The following is a 23,178-nucleotide window of genomic DNA, read 5'->3' on the forward strand; positions in this document are numbered from 1 at the left end:
GGGCTCAGACGTGTCTATGATCGCCAAGGGGCAGAACAGAACCAGAACCAACCAGTAAAAAAAAAAAAAAAAAAAAAGAAGTATACTGTTTCACATTTCATCTTCAAGTAAAAAAGAGGGCGTGAACAGGGGCTAGTCAATTTCTCATCACAGGGAAAACACAAGCAGTTGTCAGAAATACTCTATCAAAAGCAAATAAAAGAGGTCTTAGGTAACCTTTAAGCCCTTTTTAAACTCTGTTTACAATAATAGCTACTATTCACTGCATGCTTCCATCTTTCCACAAGCAGACATTGTGCCCAGCATTATAGACTGCGCTATCTCAGTGAATCCTTCCTACGGCTCCATCACACAGGACCCCGGAACCCCTTTACACAGATGAACAGAATGAGACTTTAACAACATGTCTCACTTGCAAATCAAACACAGCACACAGGAAAAATGGAATCTGGAGTCAGCCCTGTGTCTGTCTACTCCATAAGCCACTCTAAGTCCCAAGAACTCTCTCACACCTCCTCCTTCCGAATCTTGAGCCACTGGTATGTTCAGTGGACCAAAGAGCATCCATTGATTTCTCACTATTCACAGGTGCTCCAATTTTATCTCTCCTCGCTTTCTCAGCCACTTGAGTCTTTAGCTCCTTCCCAGCTATTAAGGAAAAGCCAGTTGTGCCTGGCCTGGCTGTCAACACATCAGATGCCTGGACTAATATTAGACAAGAGGCATGTCCCCCATTCCCACCCCCACCTCCACCTCTATTCAGGTACTCCTTCTGGTACTGAATCCAGCTGCACTCAATCTTGAGCCAAGCCACACCCTCATTCAACCCTCAGTTTCAGCCTGTTCAGGTCAAAGTGTAATGCATTTAGCAGGCACTTAACCTAGAATATGAAAAGACCTCCTCTTGAATGTTTTGCCTCTGAATTGCACCACCCTAGTCTCCTTGGGTTTCAAGTTTTAAGAAGATGGATAAGGACAGACTTGCCTCTTCTTGAGAAGTAAAGGTTAGCACTTGACTGCCAGGAGGGGGTAAAAAGTGGCTATCATTTTCCAAAGTGAACCCAAGGTGTGAGGATCTCATGAAACAAAATCTGCCTTAAGATGCAAGGAACTGGGGCTGCGAAGCAGCATCCCATGTCACTTAGCAACAAGAGGACAGAGAGAGTCTCCTTGACAGGTGACAACTTTCCCCTGACTTTCTTTAGTGAAGCCTCTTTCCTCCCCCTCCCCCTATTGAGGAGTCTAGAAAGCACAGCTAGATAGGACCGCGTGTGCACTCCTGTCATGCTGAAGAGTGGCACACCTGCGCTCACAAAACAGAGATATGTCCCCGGTGGACTATAAAATGTGCGATTTGGGAAGTTCATTTGGAAATGTTATTAAACTAACAGGGAGTTGGCACTGTACCTCGCTCCCGTAGGTGTATCAGGGAGGGAGACGTTTCGGGTTGACTGGATCACTTCCTAGAGTGGGATTTTCATCCTTTTATATGCTTTTCTCCTCCGGTAGACTTTACCCAAGGAATTGTCCAGAAAGCGTGACTTCAGGAGGTACTAAGCGACAGAGGGAAGGGTGCGCATGAATGCCCGGGCGATGGCCCAGGAAACTCCAGTCCCAGTCTCTAGGGAGGCAGTGGGAGGGAAAAGAAAGATCAGGCGCCCTCTGTTTACTTAAAAGGCCCGGTTGTGAAAAAACGCAGGCCTTGTGCATGCACGGGCGTTGAGTGTTCTCTGCCTGGACGCAGAATCAAGTAAGCACGTGGCTGACGCGCTGGGCCTTCTTTCAGGCCTGGGGGCTCGGTGGGCACTGGTAGGGGTGAGTGGCTAGGGGTCGCTGGAGCCCGAGGTGCTCCACGTCGGTGGTGCAGGTTGGGTGAGAAAAGACTCGGATCCTAGGACTTATCGTCGTATTTTAGCGCTTCGTGTGCACTCGTGTGAAGCTTAAGCGGAAACAAGCCTCCGAACACTTAAGGACTCGCCTCCCCGCCGCTTCTGCCGTGACTTGAACTCTTTTCAGAAACTGCACAGATTTAATACCAGCAAAAGGAGCCGAGTTACCAGGTCCCCTTCAGGCGCGCGAAGGGTTTGTGTCACACCGTCTCTCTCTTCTCCAAACCCCGGCCGACACAAAATTGCAAGTGGGTGTGCCCGATCCTTGCCAAAGCCCAAGCAGCTCGCAGCACTCGCGGGCTATAAAGCCCGGGGCTGCTGGGCAGGAACCCAGCACCGCGAACTCAGCTCGCGGACGGAGCGGGGCGGGGCCGAGCGCGGGGACCGCCCAGGCTCAGGGAGCAGCCAACCAGCGGCCGCGGAGGGCGGGTCGGCGCGGGCAGAAGGGCGCGGGCTGTCACAGGCGCCCCGCGCGCGCTGCAGGTGGCAACTTGGAGGTGCCACCGCCGCCGCCGCCGCGAGAGGGCTTGGGTCTGGCGGCCCCTTCCGGCCTCCGAGAGCCCTTTCCCGCCACCAAGCCGGAGATCGGACGCGGGAGAATCCGCAGGAAAAAGCCGCTGCGCAGGGACCCCTGAGCAGCCCTACCTCTCTGCCCTTCTCTACTTTTTTTCTTCGAGGAAGGTTGTGCCGGGGAGCGGCGAACAGGCTCCGGGAGGGGCCGGAGAAGGACACTCCCGGTGACCCAGGTGAGCGCCTTTCCTTCCCCTATCCCATCCCTCTTCCCAGCCGGGCGCAGGCCGGGACGCTGGCTCGCGCGGTGCGCAGGGGCCGCGGCGCGGGCGCCTGCCCTTGGCTCGAGGTCGAGGAGGGAGAAGGCGAGGCAGGGGGCGAGGCTGGCCCGGCCGGGGGCTGATTGCCCGGAACCACCTGGAATGCGCAGAGACTCCCGGTTGGGCACCTGCGGCGAGGGATAGACGGAGAGGGGCTCAGCGGTGGTAGGAGGGCGGGCACCCTGCTTGCCGCGGGCCGGGATCGCCCCCGTGCGCGCCGTTCGGGAGCCGCAGAGGGAGCCGGGCGCGGCGCCTCTGCGAACCCCGGGAGTGAGCGCGCGGGTCCGGCGAGCGCACGAACCTTCAGTCTCTGAGACACCCGGGCTCCGAAGGACGTCATCCCTCCCGGCCCCGCAACTCCTCCGCCCGTCTCGCCTCCACCCCTCCGCGTCCGCGGCGCAGCCTATTCGGAGATCCATGCCTTCGCCGGCGCGCTGAGGGGTTGTTGCCGTCACTCCCCTCCCTGCCCTCGCCCGAGTTGGAGCGCTCCGGGGTCCCGCTCCTCGGCCCCGACCGCCCAGCCGCGCGCTGGAGGCGAGTGAGGCGGGCCGGTTCTCCGCGCCGAGGGTGGAGGTGGCGCGGGCTCGCTCTCTAGTGCTCCCTCTGTCCATACCACCCGCCCCTCCTGCAGTTTGAACCGCTGGCCCAGGGAGAGGAAACTCTGTAGCCAGATCCTCGCTCGCTCTGGGAAATTGGGTGGCCTCCAGGGATGTTGGAAACCTCGGAGAAGAGGCGAGGCATCTTCCTCTATCTGGGCGTTTCAGCCCCTGTTGTGAATTGGGACAGTGGCTCTGACCTCCGAGTCCGGGATCTGGCGTGGGGGTGCTGGCGGCCGTGAGCGTGTGTGTGTGTGTGTGTGTATGTGTGTGTGTGTGTGTGTTCGTTCCTCCGGGAGGCAGAGGTGCAGGGGCCGGCTCCCCATGCCCGGCGGAGACGCAGGGCCCCACCACCGGTCTTCGCCAGCCGCGCGCAGCTGCATCAAGCAACTCAGCGCTGCTGACTCTTCTCCTCCGGCTCCAGATGCCCGCCCCCACCCCCACTCCACCTAGGCGCGTCCGGGGGTGGCTATCATCTGCCCAGAGGGTGCGGACGGAGATCCAGTTTCTCCCGGGGCGAATGGGGAAGGTTTCCAAAATCCAGAGGAATGCCCCTCGCCCGGGTGTAGGGACTTCGGAAGAGGCCGGCCGAGGTGATTCCGCGCTTTGCTGAGGGTGTCGTGTCCCTCGGGAAGCCGAAGTTGGGGTCGCTGAGCCGCCGAACTGCCTTTGGCGCGTCCGGGTCGCAGGCGGAGGAACCGGCCGGCGGGGGGCGCGCTGCGCAGGCGGTGGGGGAGGCTGGGGACCAGCTGTGGAGGGCTCCCGGGGCCGCGGGTACAGGGGGGCTCGGCGCCGGTGTGTGTCGCGGGGGGGAGGGGGCGCATCCGGGCTGCGGTGGGCTCCGGGGACGCCCCACTAGCGCTGAAGTTGAGGTCGGGTTCGGCGCCGCGTGGGGATCGCCCTCGCGGCCGCTGCGGATCCCAAGCAGTAGCCACGCGGCGCATTCGGCCCCCAACTCCGCCCGCCGGCCGCGGCTTTCGCTTTTCATTCTGCAGAAGTGAAGCTTCTGCGTAGGGAAAGCCGGAGATGCTGGAGCCGAAATCCTCGCGGGAGCGAGGGCGGCGCCCAAAGACGCGGAAAGGGAGAACGCGGGGTAGCGCAGTGAAACGCCAAAGATTCCCGAGGCAAGGCGAGGATGGCTCAGGCCAGAGGTCGGGCTCCCGGCCCTGGCCACCTCTCTCCTGGGGGACTGAAGGCTCCAGTCTCCCGCGCCCCCAGCCCCGGCTCGTGGTCAACTCCTGTGTAATCCCTTGCCAAGTGCACTGGATTAAGACTGGGCGGGGAAGGGGCTAGAAAGCACGAAATGAATGAAAGTGGAAAGGGCTGTAAATCCCAATTTTAATTCCGGCTTAAATTAAACTCCATTTGATTAGAAACAGACTCTAATCTGGTAGCGCGGAGTCTGGATTCATTTCTGCTAATGATAGTTCCTGGAGGGCCGGGGGAGGTTCGTCCTTCCCAGACTGGAATTGTCCTCAGATGGAGGTGGGCAGGGTGCACCAACACTTCACTTACAGCAGGGAAGCGGTCAGTTCACGTTGGTTTAGAAATGACCTTGCAGGCCTTCTCTTAACTGCCACAGGCATTCCCTCCTGGATCAATTACATACGTTCAGAGACTTCATGACACCAAGGGGTTAAAATCCTTGCCTGTAACAGTAGTTTCCAAGGAGGGCTTTTTAATGGGCTCCTTAGAACTGCAGTAACCTCAGGGAACATTCTCAGTTCCGAGGAGCAGGGGTGTAAAACCAAAATTGTGTAACTATGCTCTGATGTCTAAGTCCCCTTAAGGGAGGTTTCCTCCTGCCTGTGGTGTAAGTTGTTGAGGGCAGGGCTTTGTCTGATTCTTTTTTCTCCAGGGCGGGGAATATAGTATATGTCCAATAAACACATATAGACTGGTGCTTATAATTAAAAATGTTGGCCTGAAAAAAAAATTTAATAATTTCGAGGATCAATCATTATTAAAAATCTGAATCTTAAACCAAGTTTTACAGTCATTTTGAGGCCTATTGTGCATAGTTTAGTTACATTTTTAAAAAACCACTTGTGATTGATGAAATCACTTACGAGAATGAACTTAGGATGTTGCTGTTGTTTAGTCACTCAGTTGTGTCCAACTCTTTGCAATCCTATGGACTGTAGCCCGACAGGCTCGTCTGCCCATGGGATTTCCCAGGCAAGAATATTGGAGTGTGTTGCCATTTCCTTCTCTAGGGGATCTTCCTGACCCAGGCAGGGACCAAACCCGGGTCTCCTACGTTTCTTGCATTGGCAGATGGATTCTTTACCACTGAGACACTGGCGAAGCCCACTTAGGATGTTAGGAAATCTAGAAATAACAGAATGACTGATGTGTGTTTAAAGCCCCTCTGTAACAGTCTCAGATTAAATACCTCCAGAAATGGAGACCTCACTACTTTCACGAAGGTTCAGTCCACTCTAGATAAACTCATTATTCAAATGTTGGGAGCTCAAGGTTGAACAGGCCAGGGCCTCTGCCCTCACATGCTGGTTGGAAGGCCGAAAAGGAAACGTGATTTTGGTCCTGCTGTGTAGACATATGGGAAAGTTAAGAGATCTCAGTGCTTTGAGTGACAGCAGCAAGGGGCACCTGACTGAGGACGGTCCTGTGGTTTGGATTTGAAGGAGGAAGAGGAGTGTATAGACAGACTAATAAGAACTTTCTCAGTACTTCCCTGGCAGTCCAGTGGTTAACACTCTGCCTTCCAATAGAGGGTGCCCTGGTTCCACCCCCCATCAAGGAACTAAGATCCCTCATGCCGTGCAGTGTGGCAAAAAAAGAAAAAAACCATTTTAAAAACAACTTTTTTGAAGATAGCCTGCCTGTCTGTTCCTTCCAGAGCCATCTCCTGAGCTGTAACACTCAGGCCTTCTCTCTCCTCCACGCCTACCCTTCCTCTCTTCTCCTCTTGAAGCCTAAGGTTCTTCATGCTACACCTCACCCCACGTTGCCAGCTCCCCTCACAGCACACTGAATATTAACGTGCTATCTCTGAAAATTAAAAAACGGGGAAGGGGAGCAAAAACTGAAGCAGGGGATGATTTGTGTAGGACTTGAAGTCAGAGCGGTTGGTGGTGAATAGTTCATTAAAAAGATCCAGGGAGCGGGATGAGTCATGGTCCATTCTGGGCAGCCACTTCCTGGTCTGGAAGGAGAGTAATCATTTTCACCTGCCATGCGGTGAGAATCCGTTTATGGCTCCTGCGTTATCAGAGGTGCTGGGAAGGCGCCGGTGAGAGCGAGCACATAGAACCTAGAATTTTCCAATCAGAACCGGTTAACCAGGAATAGCAAGACCCACAATTAGTAAGAAAACAGGACTTTCCCTGGAGAGCTGCTGAAGGGGCTGGAGATGCTGAAAGCTATTGAACCATGATTTTCACAGTAAAGGTGGAGGAAACGTCAATGGCTGTTATACAGTTTCTGATTTATCATTTTGCCAGGGAGTCATTGAAACAGTGATGGAGAAATCAAAGCGACCACCAGATTGCTGCGGGGAAGAAGATCATTGTATTTTAATGCTACATGAGTGGCACGTGAGCCTTTTTTGGGCAGCTTTTGGTGTCCTGATGACATGATGTAGAAAGCAGGTCTGATAGATGGACCACCTGTGTTCTGCAGGGCCACCGGTCACAGGGCCCAAAGCTAATACCAGGGCTCCTGTCCTGTTGGGATGCTGGGCAGAATTCAGGACACCAGAGCTAAAAGTACAGTATCTTGGAATCCTCAGTAGCAGAGAGTGAGCGGCTAACTAGGTTAAGAGCCATGATGTGATAGAGAATGGCACTGCATATAATCAGGGCCAATTAAGAGGGTTTCAGTCAAGTGGAATGAACCCAGATCAGAACAGGAGGAAAGATATGAATGGGCCCAGGAGCGCCTGGTAGTACTTGGTGCCTGGGGACTCGGGAACAGAAGGAGGAGGAGAGCTGTCCCATCTTGGTGGGAAAGCAAGGGCAGGAGGTGGAAATCAGAGCCCTTGCTGCTGCTCCAGTATGTTGTTACATAAGGTCTCTGAGCCACAGCATCTCCATCAGGAAAACGGGGATAATGATGCTTCCTGATGAGGAATCAGTACCATGTAAACCCCTCACATCTGGTCTGGCTTCTAGGTTAGCTGCCCTGGCAACAAGCTTCTGGTTTGCTAGTCCAGGAATGTAGGCTGACTAGATGAATGATCACCAGGTTGCTCTCTTCAGCCTCCATCAGAAGTGCAGTCACATTTTCAGCTGCCAAGTAGCTTCCCCCATAGCTCAGTTGGTAAAGAATCCGCCTACCATACAGGAGATCCCAGTTCGATTCCTGGGTCAGGAAGATTCCCCTGGAGAAGGGCTAGGCTACTCACTCCAGTATTCTTGGGCTTCCCTGCTGGCTCAGCTGGTAAAGAATCCACCTGCAATGAGGGAGACCTGGGTTTGATCCCTGGGTTGGAACAATCCCCTGGAGAAGGTAATGGCTACCCACTCCAGTATTCTGGCCTGGAGAATTCCGTGGACTATATAGCTCATGGGGTTGCAAAGAGTTGGACACGACTGAGCAACTCATTTTCACTCACATTTTCAGCTGCCAGGTAGATATTTTTACCCTGCTGTTCCACAGTCGCTTGGACTCAATGGATCTCAATCTTTCATTCATCTGTTCCATGCTTCTCTCCCTTGTACCAGTGTGTGCCCTCAGTCTCCAGGCAGGAAGCCTGGTTTTCATTTTCTTTGCCTTCCTCTTCTCACGTAGCTCCCCGTAGATACACAGAAATGCCAGTATTCATGTTGTGACTCCCATTGTCGCTCCCTTCCCCAGTCTTCCTGCCTGGACTGTTGTGTCGTCATCCCAGCCTACTCTCATCCCACCCCCTAACCTGGGCTTCCCACTCAGTCCTTTGATTGGACAATTTTTATGACATTGCCACCTGGCTGCAAACCTCAAGTCTCTCCTATTTCCTGAAGGACAGGCGCTCAGCCCTTTCAATCTGGTTCACAACCCTGTGTCAAACACTCATTGTGACCTCCCACTGGCCCCCAGCAGGAAACCCATTACACCTATCCCTGTTGGTTTTTTGTTTTGGGTTTTTTGTTTGTTTGTTTGTTTGTTTTTTGGTTGCACACCTTGGTATGTGGGGCCTTAGTTCTCTGGCCAGGGGTAAAACCCACACCCCCTGCATTGTAGGCAGAGTCTTAACCACTGGACCATGAGGAAAATCCCTGTCTCTCTTTTGAATGTACATCTTTAGGTTTTGTGTTCACATCCTTTGCTCATCTATTTCGTTCAACTGAGATCCGCCCCCTCTGTATTTTCATCTTGAAATCCCACTGGTGTTTCAAGGTCCAACTGAAACACCACCTCCCTTCTGAAGTTTTCCCTGATCATTCTCAGAAGGTCTCCCTTCCCCTTCAGCAGATCTATGCTTCTTCCTCACGCAAATACCACATTTTTATTCTGTGGTATGTTCCTGTTGATTGAGAACTTATTCATCTTTGTCTTCATCACCCTCCAGAGTGGAGGCTCCATCACTTTTCATTGAATGATTGATTGTGTCGTGAAGTCTGGGAAAGACAATGAAAGAAGGATGCTTGAAACCCAGGTCAAGACAGTAGGAGGAAGAAGAGCCTTTATCAGGTCTTTGCAGACAAAGTGGAAAAGAGGCAATTATCTGGAGGGTTCACAAACCACCCTCTACCTCCTTTTGGTCTAGTTACATGAGTAACTCAAGCTTTGGCAGCCGAAGGAACCTGTAAGCATTATTGACATTCTTCATTGTAGAAATCAGCTTCTAGTCATGTGAGCTGGACAGAGCTTTCCAAAGCAGGCTGAAGTGTGGGAAAGCCAAGCTGACAGTGATTGGGATGAAAGGAAACAGATATCCTGGGCAAGATGCCTGAAAATGCTGGATGCAACCAGAAAGAGGAAGGATTCTTGGTCTGGGACTCAGGAATGTCTGATCTAGAATTCCTTTTAGGAAGCTTTTCATCTGATTCCTCTCATGGCTCCTTGCTTTACAAGATATACATACTATATTATCAAAATCTATAATCATGCATGTGTTCATTAGCATGGGTAGTTGTTTGAATGTTTCTGATGGAGAAGAATGAAAAGACTAGGCCGATCCTCTTGTGTATACAATATGTTTGAGGACAGGTGGAAAAAGAAGTTATTATAAAAAGCTTGCCAGTTTGCAAGTTCCAGGAACAGAAATGCTTCCAAACAGTCTTAAATATACAAGCTTTCAAACCTGAGAGGATAAATCCATCCTCATCAAATAGTTATAAACAGCCCTTTGCACACGAGGAATGAAGCAGTAGGGAAAAAATAGGGCACGATCAGGTGCTGAGGTTTTGAATAGTCAGGAATGAGACACTTTATTAAATGATGTTTGAATTATACTCTCAAACCTCTTCTGAAATCTGAGCAACTGGATGATCTAAGTGATCAAGAGCTATTGTGTCTGTGCTATATAGACTTTAACACATGGTGTTTATACAGTTTGCATACATACATTACAAAATAGAAAAGATATTGGTCATCTAGTGTGTGAGAACATTTAGCCACATGTTTGATTCCTATCTAGGACACTGTCCAAACTGGCTAATAGAAATGATAGTGTTTCTACATCACAGAAACAACAACAAAAATACTGAATGGCATCTCAGAGACACAGTATTTTAATTACTACTCTGATAGTTTAAAAAAAAATCAGCATTTTGCCATACAAATCTCTTCAACTCTGTAACCTCCTCAATTTAAAAATCCATTGTGGAAAATTCACAATTCAAATACAAGCAAATATTTGTTTTTTAGGTTTTATTGAAGTATAATTGATTTATACTGTTGCGTTAATTTCTGCCATACAGCAAAATGATTCAGTTACATATATAAATGTGTGTTTGTGTATATATCCTTTTTCATATTCTTTCCCATTATGGTTTGTCTCAGGATATTGAATATAGTTCACTGTGCTATATACCCTGTTGTTTATCCATTCTATATATAATAGTTTGTATCTGCAAATGGAAAAAAGAAAATATTTTTTAAAACAAATATGATTTCTTTTTGGCACTTTTCACCTTAAAAAAATTTTTTTTAACTAAAGTACAATTCAGTTAGGAAGATAAACTTGCCGATTCTACTGCAAAATGTCTCTGCATTTTAAGATCAAATAGAAATAACTATTTTGTAGATCTACCTCCTCTGCATCATTCATGTTGGAAAAATAATGTCACAGACATTTGTCTCTGCACTAAACCAATCCATGACAAATTCATTTAGACTCTTTGATCTTGAAGTGATCCACACTGATCATGTAATAACCAAGATAATTAGGTAAAACTGCTCACCTTCTTTTTTCAACTGGGCAAACCTGATCTGCTTCTTGAAAAAGCAGTTCAGTTTACAGTGGATGCACAAGTAAGCCATGTTTCCCAGGCCAGAGAGCTTAATAACCGTAATGCGACTCACTCTATCGCCACCTGCAATCATGTTAGTTCTGAATAGAGTAAGATTTCGCCTACTGACCTTAGGAATCCCTGGGGATCACTCCCCGGCTTGTGAAACCAAATTCTTCTGGGCTGCCTGCACTCCACCATTTACACTTGCTTTTATTCAGGCCACCATGATGTCAAATGATGACCTTTGACAGATGCACCCAAGGATGCTGTTAAACCCACCCTGACTTGAACCCAATAGAGAGGTGGCCAGCAGGTGACATGCTCCCCAGCTTTCCCAAAGTCTGGATTGAGTACAGGTTCAGTAGAAAAGTGAAGTGAAAGTGTCAGTCATTCAGTCATGTCTGACTCTTGGTGACCCCATGGACTGTAGCCCTGCCAGGCTCCTCTGTCCATGGGATTCTCCAAGCAAGAATACTAGAACAGGTTGCCATTCCCTTCTCCAGGATATCTTCCCAACCCAGGGATCAAACCTGGGTCTCCTGCATTGCAGGCAGATTCTTTACCATCTGAGCCACCAGGAAAGCCCACAGTTTCCATGCTAGTAGTGATTGGATCACTACTCAGCTGGTAGTATTATCCTCGTGGCCCCGTGAGGTCCAGCATTCAGCCCTTTGTCTTGGAGACACCAGCACACAGTAGTGCCTCTTGGCAGATTCTGTGACTGAGGTGAAGTGGCTCTTTCACTCAGGACCCAGACAGAGGGAGCCGGGCATACTCTGTATCACACTCCAAGCCTGTTACAGGTTTCACACTCCAAGCCTGTTACAGCTTTCATGGTTTCATAAAATATCCCTGGCACATAGTAAATGTGTGAACAAAGGTACCAAGCTTGTAAGCTTATGAAATTGTGTGTATGTGTACACGCGCGCACACACGCACACGCGCTCAGTCGCGTCCAACTCATTGTGATCCATGGAGTGTAGCCCACCAGGCTCCTCTGTCCATGGGATTCTCCAGGCAAGAATGCTGGAATAGGTTGCCATTTCCTACTCCAGGGAATCTTCTTGACCCAAGAATCAAACCCACATCTTATACATCTCCTGTACTGGCAGACCGATTCTTTATCACTGCACCATCTGAGAAATCTTGGAGTTTATCAAAAAGGCAATGGAGACCCATGAAAGGAATTTGTGTAGAAGAGTCATATAGGAAATTAGAAATAGACGGCTTACTCTGGCTGTGGGTGGAGTAAGCTTGATGGCACAAAAGGGCAGAAAGTTAGATGGGCAACCAGGAAGCTTTTCCACCTTGCACCACACTCCTTGCTGACCTTGGACCTTGAATCTCTTCCGCTTTGATCTGGGTTCTTTCCTAGGAGGCCCCTAACATTTTCTCCTATGATTAGATGCTGGAATAACAGAATCTAAAATGTAGATATCTCATTCTTCAAAGGTTGGGTGGCTTAGATACTTTCCTTCATAAATTTTATGAATCTTGGGGAATATTATCATATTTCAACATTATCTACATTATATTTATAAAGGATGAGTAACTGGTGCTATTCTTAGTCATTTGCTTTCTTGGGAAAACATATTAAGATGAAAATGAATTAGGTAATTCAACAATGAGTAATGCTGCTGAAGTGTATGTGCAACCCAGATGTCAAATCTTTTCACTCAGTGAAAAATATCATGATGTTTTGATGTATGTCTTATACCTTCAATATACGAGTATACACTTATCTTTCAGGTTATTTCACATAGTATTTTGTCTTAAGTGTAGCTTTGTCCACCCCCTAGATACAGTTAGGAGGTAACTGTGTTTCATGAAAAATAAACAGTGATGTAATTTTCCAGACTGTGGGTTTATCAGCATTTAATTTCCCTGGATGACTGTTTATTCATCTTTAGGATGGAGTTACAGCTGCTCCAGCTTTCAAATCTACAATCTGAAAACATCATCATAGATTAAAAACCTTTTGTTTTCTAAACCTGATAGCATCACATAAACTTCATGATCGATTTTACACGTCAGCATTATTGAAACATAATTTTAGCCCAAGGAAATGAAAATATCACTTTGCAAGGGTCTACTATACAAAATTACTAAATTCACTGTATAGTAGAAATTAACACAGCATTGTAAATCAACGACACTTCAGTAAAATAAACTACAAAGGAAGCAAAACCAAATACTAAACAATTCTTTAGTAACAATAATAATAGTATTATTATTAGAATCAGAGGTAGTATAGTTTTGTTCTCTGGCTAATTGATCTCATTAGTCTGATGACGATGTCCTATTTTTCGGAACTGGCTCAACACTTTCTTTAACCACATTACCCAGAATTTCATTTTATTTTCCTCTCCTTTCACCTCTCCTCCTGGATTTGGATGGTCTCAAAGATATTCTAAGTAATCTTTACAAAGCTGGGGAAGATTATTTATCTGTGTGGTTTTCACTCGTATCTATTGGAGTGTTCAACACAGGCTAAAGTATAGCACATCTTTCAGAATGCTTTCTCCTAGACTCCATTTGGCCTAAGGAAAGGGGGTGTTGGTTACATCTGGCCAGCTTTTAGTCTAGTGGGAAGTCAAGGTTCATTGGGCAGGGCTGGAGTGTAGCAAATGGCTCCAGCAGTGAGCTGTTTGAAGCTTCAAAGAGCAGCTGGGCTGGGACTTCCCTGGTGGTCCAGTGAATAAGACTCCTTGCTCCCAGTGCAGGGGGCCCAGGTTCCATGCTTGGCCAGGGAACTAGATCCTGCATGCCGCAACTAAAGACCCGGCACAGCCAAATAAATAAAAGAACAGCTGGGCTGAGCCACTGGTGACTTTCTATGGGAGTGCGGTTCACTTATTGCCTGGAAATGAGAAGATTTGGGAAAAGTGTCTGACCCATAAAATTATTGCTCTGACCAAAAGTATAATTTTAACAAGATTGAGAAATACAGTTGAAAAATAGAAAAAAACAAAACAAGGAAAATAACCATTTCCTCACATTATACTTCACTGTGTTGGATGAAAGTGAGTGCTGGGTGTCATGGATGCAATAAAGCAGGTTGCATTGTGTTCACAGAAAATTAGTCAAAGAAATATGGTCTTCTTCTTTCTCTGCCCATTGCTTCTGAATATTGCCCCAGACCTTGCCTCAAAAATAGCAACAACAGGGACTTCCCTGGTGGTCCAGTGGCTAAGACTCGGTGCTCCAATGCAGGAGCCTAGGTTCAATCCCCGGTCGGGTAACTAGATCCCACATGCTACAACTAAGACTTGCTGCAGCCAAATAAATAAATAAAAATAAATATTAAAACAACAACAAACCCAACCAAAACTCTTATATTTTTCTGACAGTTTTATTGAAATATAATTGGTCTACAGCACTTCCCTGGTGGCTCAGTGGTAGAGCCAACGTAGGGGATGCAGATTTGATCCCCAGGTCAGGAAGATTCCCTTGGAGAAGGCACTGGCAGCCCACTTCAGTGTTCTTGCCTGGAGAATGCCGTGGACAGAGGAGCCTGGCAGGCTACAATCCATGGGACCACAAAAGTGTCAGAGTTGTCTTAGTGACTAACCAACATCATCAACAATTGACCTACCACACTGTGTAAATTTAAGGTGGACAGCATAATGATTTGACTTACATACAACATGAAATGATGACCCCAGTAAGTTTAGTGACCATCCAGTATCTCATATAAATACAAAATAAAAGAAAAAGAAAAAACTTGTCTTCCTTGTAATGAGAAGTCTTAGGATTTACTCTCAATTTTCATATAAACTATACAGCAACATTCAGGTCTTCACTATATGTATCATATTGTGCATTATATCCTAGTGTTTCCTTATTTCATAACTTTGTACATTTTGACCACTTTCATCCACTTCCTCCTTCCCCTGCCCCCACACCCAGCTCAGTTCAGTTCAGTTCAGTTCAGTCCAGTCGCTCAGTCGTGGCCGACTCTTGGCGACCCCATGAATCGCAGCACGCCAGGCCTCCCTGTCCATTACCAACTCCTGGAGTTTACTCAAACCCATGTCCATCGAGTCAGTGATGCCATCCAACCATCTCATCCTCTGTCCTCTTCTCCTCCTGCCCCCAATCCCTCCCAGCATCAGGGTCTTTTCCAATGAGTCAGCTCTTTGCATGAGGTGGCCAAAGTATTGGAGTTTCAGCTTCAGCATCAGTCCTTCCAATGAACACCCAGGACTGATCTCCTTTAGGATGGACTGGTTGGATCTCCTTGCAGTCCAAGGGACTCTCAATAGTCTTCTCCAACATCACAGTTCAAAAGCATCAATTTTTCAGCGCTCAACTTTCTTCACAGTCCAACTCTCACATCCATACATGACCACTGGAAAAACCATAGCCTTGACCAGACGGACCTTTGTTGGCAAAGCAGAGACACACCCAGCTCAGGAAACCACAAATCTGATCTCTTTTTCTGAGAGTGTTTTTGAAGCATAGTTGACCTACATTGCTGTGTCTGTTCTTGGTGCACAGCGTTGTGATTTGATATTTGATGGTATCACCGACTCGATGGATATGAGTTTGAGTAGGCTCTGGGAGTTGGTGGTGGACAGGGAAGCCTGGCGTGCTGCAGTCCATGGGGTCACAAAAAGTTGGGTACAACTGAGCGACTGAACTGAACTAGTATACTACACGATGATCACCACAGTAAGTCTGATTACCCTCCTGCACTGCAGGCAGATTCTTTACTGTCTGAGCCACCAGGAAAGCCCCAACATATTGTACAAAGATTAACTACATAGTGATTGGTTATATTTCCCGTGGCGTAGATTTCATCCCTGTGACTGGTTCATTTCACAACTGAAAGTTCCTACCTCTTCATCCCAAAATTCTCTTAATAGCCAAGAGCCAGATTTTTGTGAGCCTGTCCTTTTATATAGAGCATGTGAAAGTGAAAGTGTTAATCAGGCATGTCTGACTCTTTGTGACCCCATGAACTGTAGCCCTTTGTCCATGGAATTCTCCAGGCAAGAATACTGAAGTGGGTTCCCATTACCTTCTCCAAGGGATCTTCCCAACCCAGGGATCAAACCCGGGTCTCCCACGTTGCAGAGCACATAGCAGGCATTCAATAAACCAAAGAATCCTAAAAACTTGATTTAGCATCACGAACCAGGATGCAAACTAAGCGTGTCTGCTCGTGTGTTTTCAAAAAAGTTTAAGTGGCTGAGTTCATCAGAGTGATACTTTAAAGATCCTTGTCTCTGCTAAATTTCTCCTTGTATCTGCAGTGAGGGGTTTGAATTTCCCTTTTAACCCAACAGTCAGAGAGCTGTGAGCATGTGTGTTCTACCCAGGCTAAAAACATTGCACTCAGTTCCAGGTGCCTACTTGTCTCAATGGTCCAATATGATGGTCCGATGGTATCCTGATTGTAGCCACAAGCAGAATTTGTCCTTGTGAGGTTGCTTGCTTGAAATTGATGGTATGGTTCTCCCCTACTCTGTGTTGACTCTCCTCTGCTCACAGAGAGACACTGAATTCCTAAATTGGCTTTTTGTGGCATTGACCTACCAAAGGATCAGTTTGTTCCTGATGTGAAAGCCAGCATCAGAGATGTGAACAGGATGAGGTCAGTGGCCTTGAACATCCTGAAGCCTTTTATTTTTCAGCTGTTCTCACACAGGGGAGAAGCCTGGCTTCAGAAGTCCTGTGCCCTTTGGAACAGGTTGAGCAGTGCTGCCAACAGAGTCTTCTTCTTTTTTTTTTTTTTTGAGCCCTTGGTCTTCTTTGAAACATTTATACCTCTCCCCACCCTCCAACCCCATAAGGAATTGGACTTCCCTGGTGGTTCAGCAGTAAAGAATCTGCGTGCCAATGCAGGAGACACAGGAGACTTGGGTTTGATCCCTGGGTGGGGAAGACCCCCTGGAGAAGGGAATGGCTACCCACCCCAGTGTTCTCCCCTGGAGAATCCCATGGATAGAGGAGCCTAATGGGCTACTGTCTGTGGGGTCAAAGAGTTGGACACGACTTAGCGACTGAGCAGAAGCTCATGCCACAAGGAATGCATGCAGTCATATACTTTGACAAGTTTCAGCACTCCTTTTCTGAGTTATTTTTCAAAGCAGAAGGCGAGCAATGATCAAAGAGCCCTTTAATGGATGTAGTGCGTTTTGTTTGTAAGAGCACGGAAATGCTTATTTTCTTCAACCTCTGGCCTTTCATTCCTAAGGGTGAGATGATTAGATTGATAAAAGGCAGAGACCTCCTTTTTGAATATGGTAATTCCCTGTTTTACAGAAGAATCATTTTTCCAAAAGTGCATTTGTCAGTATTTGTTTGAAATTTTGAATTCTTTGCCCAGAGAGAAGATATTGAAAATTATGGTTAGGTTTCTAGGCTAGTTCAGACAACTATACTCAGTCTGTGTCATGAGCATATGTTGGAATTATTAGGACCACTGGTGGGACTCAGACAGGAAGCCAGTGGTGCCTCATCATGGGGACAACTCGAGGTGAAAATCTTTGAATTCATCTATAGCATCCCTTCCTGATTCCTCTTTCATCTTCTCCTGCCCACTTCTCTGGGCTCTGATGTCCACATACTTTCTTGAGTCTCACTTCTATGCTTTCCGTTAGGCTTTCTTCCCCCAATACCTTCCTTGTTCCTATTGTATTACCTTCTTTATTTCCCAAATAAAGCTATCATTTCCTTAGTTCTGCTGATCAATCCTGATACGAGTAGGAAAGCCATCTGACTGAATTAACTGTAATTTTATGTTTGTATGGGATTGATGACCCCATAGCCCTTTTGTGCTATTGCATTAAAAAGGAAAATGTCTCACAGATGGCCAACAGTCACATGAAAAGATGCTCAACACTGCTAATCAACAGACGAATGCAAATTAAAACTGCAGTGAGATACTACCTCACACTGGTCAGAATGGCCATCGTCAAAAAATCTGCATATAATAAATACTGGAGAGGGTGTGGATAAAAGGGAACCCCCTTACACTGTGGGTGGGAATTAAATTGGTACAGCCACTATGGAGAATAGTATGGAGGTTCCTTAAAAAGCTAAACGTAGAGTTACCATTTGATTTAGCAATCCCACTCCTGGGCATATGTCTAGAAAAGAAAACTGTGATTCAAAAAGAACCCCAAAGTTTATATCAGCACCATTTACAATAGCCAAGACATGGAAGCAACTTAAATGTCCACTGAAGATGAATGAATAAAGATGTGGCAACAACAACAACAAAAAGATGCGGCAACATATATATATGATGGAATATTACGAGGCCATTAAAAAAGAATGCAATGATGCCATTTGCAGCAACATAGATAGGCCTAGAGACTATCATATTGAGTGAATTAAGTCAGAGAAATACAAATATTATATGATATCATTTATATGTGGAATCTAAAAAATAACACAAATGAACTCATTTACAAAACAGAAACAGACTTACAGACATACAAACAAATATGGTTACCAAAGAGGAAAATGGAGGAGGAGGGATAGACTAATAGTTTGTGATTAGCAGATACACCCAACCATGTATAAAATAGATAAACAGCAAAGATTTCCTGTATTGCACAAAGAAATATATTCAATATCTTGTAATAACTTAATGGAAATATATATATGTATAACTGAATCACTTTGCTATACCCCTGAAACTAACATAACATTGTAAATCAAGTACATTTTGATTAAAAAAAAAATAGACTGTCTTCTAACTCAAATCAAATACAAGGTGTTGTACTTACTTCAATTTGATTTTCACTTTTTTTTTACAAGCAAGGTACTGAATCAGGCCATGAGAATAAAAGTGTGAATTAAAAATGGTGCTTATCATCTTACTGGGAGACAAATATATAAATGCCAATAAACATGATACAAAATGTTATGAATTTCTAAAGATAATTTTATTAAAATATCAAATCTTATACCTCACGATAAGTGAAGCAGATAAACTGATAATGATAATATTGAAAAACAAGGGACTTCCCTGGTGTTCCAGTGACTAAGACTCCACGTTCCTGACGCAGGGGGCCCGGAGTTTGACCCCTGGTCAGGGAACTAGAGGGGCTTCCCTAGTGGATCAAACCGTAAAGAATCTGCCTGCAGTGCAGGAGACCTGGGTTCAATCCCTAGGTCAGAAAGATCCCCTGGTGAAGGGAATGGCAAGCCGTCCAGTGTTTCTGCCTGGAGAATTCCATGGACAGAGGAGCCTGGTGGGCTCTAGTCCGTGGGGTTGCAAAGAGTTGGGCTCGAGTTAGCAGCTAACACTTTCACTTCCACTTTCCCTGGTGGCTCAGCAGAAAAGATTCCACCTGCCAATGCAGGAGCCACAGGAGAGGAGGGTTCAATCCCTGGGTTGGGAAGATCCCCTGGAGGAGGGCCTGACAGTCCACTCCAGTGTTCTTGCCTGGGAAATCCCATGGACAGAGGAGACTAGCAGGCCGCAGTCCATTGGGGTTGCAGAGTAGGACACGACTTAGCGACTAAACAGCAACGACAAAACAGCATCCTAAGTGCATTCTTATAAGTGATTTCACCAATCCCAAGTAGTTTAAACGTTAAAATTGAAGAAGTTTCTAGAAGTCAATCAAGTTACCACATCCAAAGCTAGATGTCAGGGGGACTTCCCTGGTGGTCCAGTGGTTAAGATTCTGCACTTACATAATAGGGGGCACAGGTTCCACCCCTGGTTGGAGAACTAGGATCCCTCTTGCCATGCAGGGAAGCCAGTAAATGAATCAATCAATCAATCAATAAAGTTGTCAAAATCAGCTATCAGGGAGGAGAGTTTCAGCTAAATCATCATGAGATAAAGTTTTCTATTTTTAATCTATTCATGAATCACAGGCATCTGTCTTCACTGTATGCACATTCCTTCAATTCTGTTTCTCTCTCTGTTACTGTAATGGTTACCTAAAAATTGAGCAGCTCTTGGATAGTGGGTTGTGATGTGAAGAAAAAAAGGGAGGAAACCAAGAAAGGAACTGCCATTTACTGAGCACCTGCTGTGCTCCAAGTATTCTGACCTAAGGGCTGAAAATGCCCTTATTTCTGACCTTTCTTCCAGCTCTCCAGCGGTGAGCAAAGACAACAAAATCAAGGCTTGCCCAGGGCAAGTGACTCGCCAAGCCAAAGTCAATTCAAAAAGACAGACTATCTCTGTGAAATCATACTGGTTCCCTCCTTACTTTACACCCCTTAAAGAGAGAGAGAGAGAAACAGGGAACTATATTCAAAATCCTATGATAAACCATAAAGGGGAAAATATTTTAAAATGTATAGAGGTATGTAACTGAGTCACTTTGCTATTCAGCAGAGATTGACACAGTGTTGTAAAAAAAAAAAAATTCAATTTAAATAAATAAATAATTTTTGAAAGAAAGTTTTTATTAGATCCACTCAGAAGTTTAGCTTCCTAAGTGGCTCACTGGTAAAGAACCCACCTGCCAATGCAGGAGATGCAGAGACCCAGGTTTGATCCCTGGGTTGGGAAGTTCCTCTGAAGAAGCTAATGGCAACCCACTCCAGTATTCTTGCCTGGAGAGTTCCATGGACAGAGGAGCCTGGCAGGCTACAGTCCATGGGGTCATAAAGAGTTGGACAAGACTGAGAAGTTTAAGTCCATGGGTTTTTTGCTCAGATGTCTTTAGCATTTTTTATAGGTCTGCCCTCCTCTCCTGACATTCTACCATCTCAGTCTTGCTGGAAGGCTTGAGCACCTTATCAGTTTTGTTTTGTTTTTTAAGATACAGACTATCCCCTCAGTGATGCTGTTCCAGCAGGTGTCCCTGGAGAATGCAGTTCCTTAAAAATGTTTGATGTGACCAGCCTTGTCGCCTGGCTGCATTCCATCATCTCCTTCACACCCATCTCCTTACCTGGATATGCCTTAGATCTGTCTTCTCTCACTGACGTTACTAACATACAATTATTTTCTTGTTATTAAAATCATAATCACGCTTTGGGTTGCTATTTATTCCTGGAAATTGCATATTAAGGTAATTATTTTTATCTTGCCGACATTAACAGCTCATAAATTTTATAGTCGTAAATATTAACCCCATAGCTGCCTGCTTCTATCTACTTGGTGAAGAGAGAAGTGAGGTTGTTTTTTTTTCCCTAAGAGTTAGGGGAATGCAGAAGGGACTTGAGGATGGCTAAAGCTTGCAGCAGCTTCTGAGGTGACAGGTACCAAAAAGCCAATAGGGCTAGCAGGGAGGGTTTGCCGGCAGCACAGAAAGGCTCGCTTCCTCATAGCTCGGTTGATCAAGAATCCGCCCTGCAATGCAGGAGACTCCGGTTCAATTCTTGGGTTGGGAAGATCCCCTAGAGAAGGGATAGGCTTTCCACTCCAGTATTCTTGGGCTTTCCTGATGGCTCAACTGGTAAAGAATCTGCCTGCAATGCGGGAGATCTAGGTTCTATCCCTGGGTTGGGAAGATCCCCTGGAAAATGGAAAAGCTACCCATTCAGTATTCTGGCCTGGAGAATTCCATGGACTGTATAGTCCATGGGATCACAAAGAGTCGGACACAACTGAGTGACTTTCACTCACTCAGAAGGCCTCACTGAAGTCAGAAAGGACCACCTATCCTGGAAGCTCTATTTCTTCCCGCCCCACAGAGCATCCTCGGAGCAATGACTCTGATCTTGGCTCCACTGGAATGCGGGCTCCTCTATAAACATTTCCCACTTCCCAATTAACCATAAAGTGGGTTTCAAAAAATGAGCACAATGCAGACATTGCACCAACCACAGAGGGGAAGTTATTCTTTTTGAAAGCAACCTTGAGATTCATTATAGGGTGATGAAGCTTTATGTTGGAGCTTTATGAATTCATCTTTCTATGATGAATCATTAAAAGGTAGAAAAGTAAGTTGAGTGGTGAGTAATTCTTTACGTCCATCCCAGGCAGGGAAAGAAACTGTAACTGCTGCCTCCAACACGTGTGGACCACACTGATCTTGCTCTTCGGTAAAGACCAGAATCACGCACGTAGCCCCCAGGAGCTTCTCCTGCATCCTTCTCAGCCTCATCTTTTACCCTTCACTCTCCTGATTTCCTCTGTAGACACTGCAGTACCCAAATATTTTGGTCTTAGGACCTCTGTCCTTCAATCATTCTTAAAAATGATTGAAGAACCTTTGTTTATTCATGGTATACTTATTGATATGTATTGCATTCAAAATTACAACTGAGAAATTTTTCAGATATCTGTTTTTAATTTACTTAAAAATAGTAAATTCCATACCATGTGAATGTAAACATTTTTTAAATTATGTTTAACTGGAGGTTAATGAATGTGAATATTTTTATGAAAGTTACCTATATTTCCAGAAGAAGAATAATTTAGGGTAAAGAGTGTTACTGCAATTCTATTTAATGTCCAGCTTAAGAGAGTGAATTCTTATGTAGGTTCCTGCTTCCCACTTAGAAACTGAAGGTGAGACCTCATAGACCATGTAGCTTCCAGAAACTTCCACTGTATGCAAAAGGCAAATTACTCTTTAGTATGACTAGGGAAAGGGCTTCCCTGGTGACTCTGGTAAAAAAAAAAAATCCACTTGCTGCTGTCCAAGAGTCTACAAGCAATAAATGCTGGAGAGGGTGTGGAGAAAAGGGAACCCTCTTACACTGTTGGTGGGAATGCAAACTAGTACAGCCACTATGGAGAACAGTGTGGAGATTCCTTAAAAAGCTGGAAATAGAACTGCCATATGACCCAGCAATCCCACTCCTGGGCATACACACTGAGGAAACCAGATCTGAAAGAGACACGTGCACCCCAATGTTCATCGCAGCACTGTTTATCATAGCCAGGACATGGAAGCAACCTAGATGCCTGTCAGCAGACAAATGGATAAGGAAGCTGTGGTACATATACACCATGGAATATTACTTGGCTATTAAAAAGAATATATTTGAATCAGTTCTAATGAGATGGATGAAACTAGAGCCCATTATACAGAGTGAAGTAAGCCAGAAAGATAAACACCAATACAGTATACTAACACATATATACGGAATTTAGAAAGATGGTAACGATAATCCTATATGCAAGACATAAAAAGAGACACAGATGTATAAAACAGACTTTTGGACTCTATGGGAGAAGGCGAGGGTGGGATGATCTGAGAGAATAGCATTGAAACATATATATTATCAAGTGTGAAACAGATTGCCAGTCCAGGTTGGATGCATGAGACAAGTGCTCGGGGCTGGTGCACTGGGAAGACCCAGCGGGATGGGATGGGGAGGGAGGTGGGAGGGGGGTTCAGGATGGGGAACACATGTCAATCCATGGCTGATTCATGTCAATGTATGGCAAAAACCACTACAATATTGTAAAGTAATTAGCCTCCAACTAATAAAAATAAATGAAAAAGAAAAAGAAAAAAAAAATCCACTTGCCAAGCAGGAGATGGAGTTTCAATCTCTGGATCAGGAAGATCCCCCGGAGAAG

General features: G+C 46.1%; 1 protein-coding gene across 1 annotated transcript in view; it reads left to right on the plus strand.

The window, feature by feature from the left end:
• Positions 1-2,344: 2,344 nt before the first annotated feature.
• The window catches only part of EPB41L3 (erythrocyte membrane protein band 4.1 like 3), a 226,561-nt gene continuing 205,727 nt past the window's right edge, over positions 2,345-23,178 (plus strand). The window contains exon 1 of the mRNA XM_070452674.1: positions 2,345-2,635. The gene's annotated coding sequence lies outside the window, so the exon portion shown is untranslated. The remainder of the gene's footprint in view (positions 2,636-23,178) is intronic.

Source organism: Odocoileus virginianus, chromosome 22 (genome assembly GCF_023699985.2).
Source record: "Odocoileus virginianus isolate 20LAN1187 ecotype Illinois chromosome 22, Ovbor_1.2, whole genome shotgun sequence".
Classification (NCBI taxonomy): domain Eukaryota; kingdom Metazoa; phylum Chordata; class Mammalia; order Artiodactyla; family Cervidae; genus Odocoileus; species Odocoileus virginianus.